Source organism: Lytechinus pictus, chromosome 3 (genome assembly GCF_037042905.1).
Source record: "Lytechinus pictus isolate F3 Inbred chromosome 3, Lp3.0, whole genome shotgun sequence".
NCBI classification, from domain to species: domain Eukaryota; kingdom Metazoa; phylum Echinodermata; class Echinoidea; order Temnopleuroida; family Toxopneustidae; genus Lytechinus; species Lytechinus pictus.
This window is the reverse complement of record NC_087247.1, coordinates 9611294-9620851: the sequence shown is the minus strand read 5'-3', so window position 1 is coordinate 9620851 and position 9558 is coordinate 9611294.

The following is a 9558-nucleotide window of genomic DNA, read 5'->3' as shown; positions in this document are numbered from 1 at the left end:
CTCCCTCACCTTTTAATGATAGTCGCAGAATTAGCAAAGAAATTCATAGAGTTAAGCCAAATCTGAACATTACTTTTGCCTATTCTCTGCCAGCCGGTGGAATAGCTCTTCATTGTAAATCAAAGATTGACTATCAGGAAGCTCTCAAGCCTTGGCCTTCAGATTCCTTTGGTAAAGGCAACATCTTCCCTCACCCTCCTGGCACTCAAGGTCGACATGCTGTGGTATGCAGAGGTGTGAAACCTTATACCTGCTTAGACAAAATTGAAGCAGCGATAGAAAAGAAGACTGGTGAGAAGCCTTCAGTGTACGCCCTTCGTAATCATCGCTCTCAACGTCGTATGCCAATCATTAAGATCTTCCTTTCATCTTGTTCTGCAGTTGATACTTTACTGCAGGAAGGTTTGGAAATTGAACAGGAACTCTATCGCTGTGAGCCTCTGAGAAAGTACAGAATAATTCGTTGCTACAACTGCCAGCTCTTCGGTCACCTTGCTAGATTCTGCAAAAGGGAACAAAGTTGCGTGGACTGCGGGAGAGCTCATGATCAAACAACACGATGCACCCGCAGTTTTTGCATCAACTGCAATGTTGAAGGCCATCCATCTGACAGTGTACGTTGCCCTGTGTACAAACGTATTCTGCACAGTAGAATTGAAAGAGAGTTACGGACAAATCAACATGCAGTTCAATGTCTTGCAAGCCAACATTCGTAGCTTGAACACCTCACAACCTTACCTCAAAACGTATGTTGACAAACGAAACATTAGCATTGCTCTCCTTTCTGAAACGTGGAACACACAAGATGTGATAAAATTTAAGAACTGGAAATGCGATAATATGTGTAGGAACAGCAGTCAAGATAACTATGGTGGAGTAGCATGCCTCCCTAGGCCTGGAGTCAAGATAGTCAGAAGGAAGGATCTAGAAGTTGACAATTTTGAAGGTATCTGGGTCCAGGCGGAAATTGGCAACACCATGTATACTATTGGCTCCATATACATTCGACCAGACAGCAATCCTACTTATTTAAAAAAGCTTGACACCAATCTGGAGAAGGTCTTTAACAAAACCTCTGGACCTATTCTCCTAACAGGCGACTTCAATGCTAGGAGCTACACATGGGAAACTTGGCACATAGATCATAGGGTCAGGTATGATAGAGCATGGTCTCGTGGCTCAAAATTGGAAGACATCATGCTGAAATATGGTCTTCATCTGCACAACGACGGGACTCCAACTCGGGACTTCAGTGGCAATCTGAGTGCTATAGACCTCGCCCTCTCAGCCAGATGCAACCCAAATCTCATAACTTGGCAAGTCGATAAGAAAAATGCGATTTGGTCTGACCACTTTCCCATTTTGATTACCTTGAAGACCATGGGAGATTCCCTTCAAGTCAGAAGTCATCTATCCCTGGCTGATGTTGACTGGACCGCATGGGAAGATGCAGTGTCAAATAAACTTGAGGATCTGGGAAGATCACTGACAGAGATGACAGATCCTGACCAAGCTTGCAAAGATTTCACAGATACAATACAAACCCTGGCAGCTGAGAAGATTCCTCGAAAAAGGATATGTAGACATAGCAAGCCTTTCTGGAATTCTAAAATGTCTGAGCTCCTTAAGCTTTGCAAGCTCTCCAAGAAGACGTACAAGAGGAGGAGAACACCTAACAACTTTACTATCCATCAAGGAAATGTATCAAAGTTCATGGTAGAGTACAAGAAGGCCTTTCAAGAGTGGCAGCTTGAGAAATGCGAGCAACTAAAAGAGAATTGTGAGGACCCATGGAGAACTATCAACAAATTACTGAATGGAGGTACCTCTGCTCCTGTCCAGCCCCTTGAAAGAGACGATGACGACTACGATTTCAATGATGTAGATATAGCTGAGCGACTGAAGAAAGTTCATATCATGAAAACCATCACCCCAGGCAGATTTGATGATATATGGTTCAATGAGATTAATAATTCTGTTCAGAATACAATAGAACATGAATCCACTGCCTTGGTTACTGACGCAAGTGCCTCAGCGAAGAATTACAACTCAGACCTGACATCTGCTGAGATTGCTGTCGCTCTGTCACTAATGAAGTCAAACAGTAGCCCAGGACCTGACGAAATTCATCCTAAGTTAATCAAGTTTGCCGGATTGTCAATGAAACGCTATCTCCTTCAACTGTTTCAGCTTTGCTGGAAGACGGGGAAGATACCCAAGATCTGGAAAAGAGAAAACAAAATATTCATACCAAAACCAGGCAAAGAGTCGTACCATACTGAGAAATCCTATCGCCCACTAGGACTTACCTCTGTTGTTGGCAAACTATATGAAAGGGTCATTACCAGAAGACTGTTGGCAGCCCTACATGAACAGGCCTTCTTTGAACATGAACAGTTTGCATACCTACAGGGACGCGACATCACTCAAGCTTTGCTCAGTATGACTCTCCCTATACTGAGTGGTTTCAAACACAACCACGACACTGCTGCTGTTCTGATCGACCTTGAAGGTGCCTTCGACAACGTATGGAGAGAAGCAGTCCTCTATAAACTGGCCAAAGCCGGTATCTCTGGGAGACTGTTGTTGTCTATCTCCAGTTTTTTCAGAGACAGATACTGCAGATGCCTTGTTAACACTGTCAGAACAGATTGGCAAGAGACAAGTGTAGGCGTTCCTCAGGGTTCGGTCATTGCTCCGATCCTTTTCATCATTGCAATCAATGATGTTTCTCCACATCTAGGCAATCACATCAAGTATGCTGATGATATCACCCTATGGGAGACAAGCAACTGCCTGCATACTGCGGTTGCGAATCTGGAAGTCAAGTTGCAACAGCTAGAAAAGTGGTGCAATACCTGGCGTTTCTCGGTCAACACCTCAAAGACTAATGTCATGTGCTTCAGTAAAAGAGGTCACAAGGACATTGCAGTACACATGGGCAGCAATCGCCTCACCCAAGTAAATGAGTGCAGATGTCTGGGTGTCATCTTGGACGAGAATCTGCGTTTCAGTAGTCAGGTTGAAACAGCAGCTTCAAAAGCCATGAGAGCACTTTGCAAGATCTCTGCCTTAACATCACACACTGCTGGTGCCAGCATGGAACTCATGCTTCTATTGTACTCGGCATGTATTCGACCGCACCTGGAGTTTGCCTACCCTGTATGGTGTACAGTCAGGTCCATCTCGGCGCTGGAAAGAGTTCAAAATCTTGCGCTTCGAATGGCCACAGGGACCTTTGTTCACTGCTCTTCTGATGCTGTGGAAGTAATGTCTCACACTCTTCCTCTTGACATAAGACTACGTGAAATACTTGCGAGAACCTTGTGCCAGTACATTCTTAGTAAGGAAGAAACAGATAACTTCAGGGTATTAGTCCAAAGTCTCTTGGGTGATCCAGCATTCTCACGTGGACCCAGAAGCACCCCTCTCTGCTTGATGACCAGGGCCCTTAAAGATCTGAATGTCAGCCTACAGGTAAACGATCCTGGCTCCCAACCTATCGAAGATATGTCTGACATCCTCTCGTGCAGAATGGAAGAGGTTCGCATTGAGTGGAGAAACCTTGGAAATAGTAGAGACAGAAGTAGTGAGCAGAAGGACCAGGCTCTGAAGTTGGCGACTGATTTCATTCTAAGTCTCAATACCGATACTATCATCTTCACAGATGGGTCTGCATTGTCGAACCCAGGTCCTTGCGGAGCAGGCATTGTCATCTACTGGACAGGACTGAACTGCATACCAACCTGCATCGGCAAGCCTGTTGCTAGAAATTCGAGTAGCTTTCATGCTGAAATGGTCGCCATAGAAACAGCTGTGGAACATGTCACCCTGAAGAAACCAGCCCTAGTCGATCAGGTAGTGCACATTCTCACTGACTGTCAAAGTGCTGTCATGGCCATGACCAGTTCTCTCCACTCTTCATCGTTCCCAGAGGTTGTATCTCGCACTAATAAAAACATCACTCTTCTTAGAAGTAGAGGCACTACTGTCACCATCACATGGATCGCTGGGCATGCAAATATCATGGGAAATGAACTTGCTGACCAACTAGCCAAGGATGCTGCTTTGGAAGCTGCAAGCTCATCATCATTAGCTTCTGAAATTACTCTGCACAAGGAAAGTGCCAAGATTATCCGTAAGAACACTGAGAAGCTGTGGCAACGACGATGGGACAGATCTACAAAAGGAAGATGGACATACCAACTCCAGCCCACAGTTGCCAGGAAGAATGCACACAGCTCTCTCCCAAGATCCACAGAAGTGAAGCTGAATAGGATGCTCACAGGACATACCAAACTCAATGACAATATGCACAGAATTTTCCCTCACAACCACCCTTCACCTAACTGCAGTTGCAACAGAGACAGGGAAACTATAGAGCATGTCCTTCTCCACTGTTCACTCTATGAGTCCAGTAGACTGAAGATGATACAGACCATAGAGATAGGATACAGCAAAACTAACACTCCATACCATCTCAGAGAGATCTCGGTGGTCACCCTCCTGGGCTTCAACCCTGCAATGACCAAGCAAATGCAATCTATTATTAGAGCATCGGTGGTAGCATTTGTCTCATCCACCAGCGCTAACATCTAGCCAAACTAGCCAACAAAACAATTACCTAGCAGTTTTTCTACCTTTGAGTTCTCAACACTAAGTGTCTACCGAGGAGACTACTAGTAGGCATAGCACAGCGTATGCGCACACAGTCTGCTTGAAATGCTAAATTCATCCATTCCTGCGTGAACATAATTTTTTGTTACTTTTTAAAACATTCCTGTGAGTTTAAAAATAAGTATATAGTTTTAATTTCTTTACCTCCATTTTTATTGTATTGTCAATATGCTCTGTCTCGCTTCTCACCTTTTTTCATGAAGAATTCATATTTCTAATCAATATTTAACTCCAAGCACACCGCCGGTATTTGGGGGGAAATGACGCGTGGCGCTTAACTTCGCGTATTTTTGAAAACGCCCTGAAAATGACTAAAAACATCCCCTCAGAAAAATCAACGATCCTCACATGTTACACTCTAAATATGTGCATGAAATTTCCATATAAGGATATCGTGACCTTTCCGATCATGACCCTGTATTCTGCTTCCGTGGAAACCAATTTATGGTCACACCGCAGGCGATTTTACCGTGTGGCTTGGATTCTTCATATCTCCGGTATTCAAGTGTATTTCCGAAGAGTGAAGTACTTGTTGTAAAGGTTAGGAGTTACATTTTTTAGGGATGATATTATTTTGTCCTGAAAATGAGTGTAACTAGCAAGGAAATGGCTTTGAATTGAGCAAACCAAATTTTGGTTCACGATTTCGAGGTACTACGCGCTTGACTTCAATCATGGCGCATCCGCTGACTTCAGCGCAGAACATACACGAATACTCCAACTCACCGGATGGACTGCCGATGAAATTCACTCTCTTGTACACGAACGGAAATGTCCTGGTGAGTAGATTTGTGCCGATTACGTATTCTTAATACCCGATTGATTGGATTTTTATTATGAAATGATGTGAAATGGTTGTGATTGTGACATGAAATGTGAAAAATGTCGATCTTTTTCAAATATCTAATGAACAATTTTGCCGTGATTGTGCAGAGGGAGTGCGCGCAAAATTGCACAGCCATTTCTCCAGTCGACCGGCCACATTCGCCGACCGAATTTTTCTTTTCTGCGCATGCGCAGTTTAAGGTATGGATATTCCATTGCCTCTCTCCCTCCCTCTGGAACGACTGTTTTCATTTTCCTCGTACGTTTTTCAAATCAATAGTTGTGTGATGTCAGGCAATTCAAGAAATTAGACTTGAAAGTCAAATTTGTCACTTTTAATTAATTGTTTGGTCATATTTACTGAATTATTTTGTCTCAATTGTGCCCATAACCAATTCTTTTCCTTTATTAATTATTTTTTTTTTAGGGGGGAGGGGGAGGGGGTGGGGGCCTCAAAGAGACATAATTACAAAAGAAACAAATTATACTTTCAAATGGGCTTTAAAAATTATTATAAGCTGCTCTTTTTGTAGTAAATCAAGATTACTTCATCTTTTGCAATACATAAAAACATTGAATTGTAATATTTCCTGCCATATTGAGACACTAGTTTGTGGTACATATAATATGAATGTCTTTCAAAATTTTGTACCAGTCCACCAATTAATTTTTTACTCTTACACTTTATACAAACCTGCAATCAAAAATCTACCAGGCAGATTTTGGAAAATTCTAATGAAACAGCATCTGTTATATTATTGTTGTGCTAAAAAAAAAACTCAAGTTCAATGAATGAGGTAGAATATCTTATGCAGACTGTCCAATGGCTTTTACTATGCCTTGAATGCCCTCTTATCCCTTCTCATCAGGTTGTCCGCTCATTTGTGTCTGGCTGCAGTTTCCCCTTTCTCGATTTGATTCCCTTGGCTGTTGCTCATTGTCCTTGTCATGACCTACTTGAAATGGGATGAAGATTACAGTTATTTTTTGTTAAATTGTTTGAAGTCAGAATTCATAGAAATGTATTAAACATCAATGTTATTAAAAATTCAATTTATTATGCTAAAATTGGGAATATATTAAAATATCTAATGAAACAGCATCTGTAATATTATTGTGATACTTGAAAGAAAACTCAAATACCAGCCTGGATTGACTTGTGCAGCAACTGATCATTCAATTTCAGAACTGCCAAGAACAGATATGTGCTGTCTTTGGCATGTTAATAATAATATCCTCTTTCATTAAGGTTATCTGTCCAGTGCTGTTCTTAAACTCATTTTCAGCACTGTATAGGTAAAAGATAAGTGTTGTGAAATCATAAAGTTTATCAACCTTGTATAACCCATATGAAAGAGACAATTTGTAGGATGGTTTGATTGTTGCCGATGAATCTTTGATGAATTATGTATTAATAATTATGCATAAATTAGCTAATTTGCATAATAAATGAGCTAATTTGCATATTTGTCAAATAAGATTGTACAAAAGTGGTGAAAATTAAAGGTCTTAGTGCAAGAAAACATCTTGCCAAGTTTCATTGCGTGAAACCTAATATAACTGGAGATATTGCATTTACGCATATTAATTAGCTCTCATTTGCATATTTTGAAGGTTTTTCTGTGGTTGCGGATGGGTGATTTTGAATTAATAGGTCCCACTCTGACGACTATAATTCAGCAGTAACTTACTCATGTGATCCCGTTTTTGCAGACTGTGTAGAACACAAGTGCTATAGCTATGTTTAATTGTTTTTAGACACTATATAATCATATTTTTCATGTGACAGATACTTGAATTTGCCCAAAAACGCATTTTTTGCCTTTTTAGGGCGATTTTGATGATTTCCGGCAGGTTTTTACCCTTTTTCCGATAACTTAAATCGACCATAACTTTACCAAACATTGGTCAATTTACATGAAGTTGGTATCAAAATAAAGCTCTCACAAAGCTCTATAAGACAGAATGGATTTTGAATGGATATTAGCTAGTTTTAATTTTTGTGTGCTATCCCTACTACTAGGGCGTGAAACAGGCCCAAAACGAACAACAACAACAACAATTATTTATAGGCTTACACTGTACATTAACCATGGTTCATTTAACATCAAATAATTGCAAAAGAAGGACTGAGTGACTCAGTGAGCATGGTGAGTATTTAATGACTAATGTGATTGAAAACAGTCACAGCTGATTAAATATAAATAACACAAATTTATAAGGCAATTCGAATTTGAGGGAAATATACATGTATATCATGTATATTAATTATAAATAATATACAATAAAAATGGCAAAGGTAATAATTGTGTGAATGACTGAATAACGACGATATTGATCACGAATGATGATGGATAGTTGTGTTGTGTGAATGAATGGCAAATGCAAACTAAATTTTAAAAAGCCAATTGGCAATTGTGATTATTTATTAGCAGTTTTACTGGGGTTCATAATCATAATATGGAACTCTTTCCCAAATTTGGCACACAGTGGAGCAAAGGTTAAAGCTTATTCTTTTTCTCAATACTAATTGATTAACAGAAGTATTCAACTGTATTGGGACCCTTTGGCTTAGCTTTGCCAATAATTGATTGGCAGGCAAAGCCAAAGGCCACATCCGACTCAGTCGCGGCCTCGGCTAGTCGAGCAAGCCCGCACCCGCCGACAGGGCAGACCAAGCAGGGCCCAGGCGGTAGACGCTGCACGCCGGTGCCGCTCCGTGCCGGGCAATCTTGTACATTTTTCTAATTAAACAATATCTTACTGAATTCATACGATTATACACCCGTAAAAGTACACTAAACCACATTTTGCCCATATAAGTAAAATAAATAGACTTACCAGTCTGCACACCACGAATCTACAAATGAAGGCGGTGCAGCGGCATGCAAAAAAAACAACGGAGACGAGAACGAGCTCAGTAACCAACATCTTCGTCTAGCAAAAAGTCGCACACCGTACCGGCGGGCGCGGCGCGGCGCCGCGCGCGGCTCCCGTATATGTATAGTGCGGTCTGAATTGGGCATGAAGAAGGGTGGTGAATTGAAGGGGCCTTGCCCCCCCCCCCCCCCCCCGGGCCTCCCCCCAAAAATAATAAGAAAAGAAATTATAAAGAAAAAATGGAAGGCCCGAAGAAAGAAAGAAAGAAAGAAAAAGAGGGAAATGGAGAAGGGGTGGGGAGAAGGGAACTTGAGATAAAGAGAATAAAAAAGATTTTCAAGGGGAACTTGAGGAGATATAGGGAAAAGATGAAAAGGAATGACAATGAATTCAAAAAGAAAAAGCGGGGGGGGGGGAAGAAAAAAAGTTAAAGAAATACAAATAAAGAGCCTTGAAGGGAAAGGGAATTTTTTATTTGGAAAGAGCGAGTAATTCAATACAAAATTCCAAATGAATACTTAAAAGAAAATCTTCTGAATATAAGGGGTGATCGGATTATTCCGAAAACTATTCGTTTTTTGCCGATATATACACTGATGATGATGATGACGACGACGACGATGATGATGATTAACTTTGATCAACAAGTTGGTCTCCACGCAAAGACTAAAACTTGCTGTTTCAATGCAGGGCCTTCAGTACAGACGGCATTATAGGCTGCACATTCAGACCCTTAAAGGGAAAGTTCACTCTGAAGAAAGTTTTTTTTTTGCAAAATAGCACCCAAAAAATAATAATAAAATATCGGTGAAGATTTGAGGAAAATCCATTAAAGATTAAGAAAGTTATTAGAATTTAAAGTTTTGGACATGTAACGTCATAAACGAGCAGCTGCCCAACATGTTATGTAATATAAAAGGCATAAATTTCAATTTTTTAATGGTATACGTGACCCGTGACTTATTTTGGTTTTCTTTTTAGAAACGGGTGTGAAATTGTTTGTCTATTGATATTCATAAGTTACAGTGAAAACCATTTTCAATTTTCTGAGAAAATGAGATTTCATTTATTTTTTTACCATATACGGTATATGTAAGAATTAATCTTCTCGCATATTACGTCACAAATCAAATAGTTAAAAGTCTAATAACTTTTTTATAGCCTTTGATGGATTTT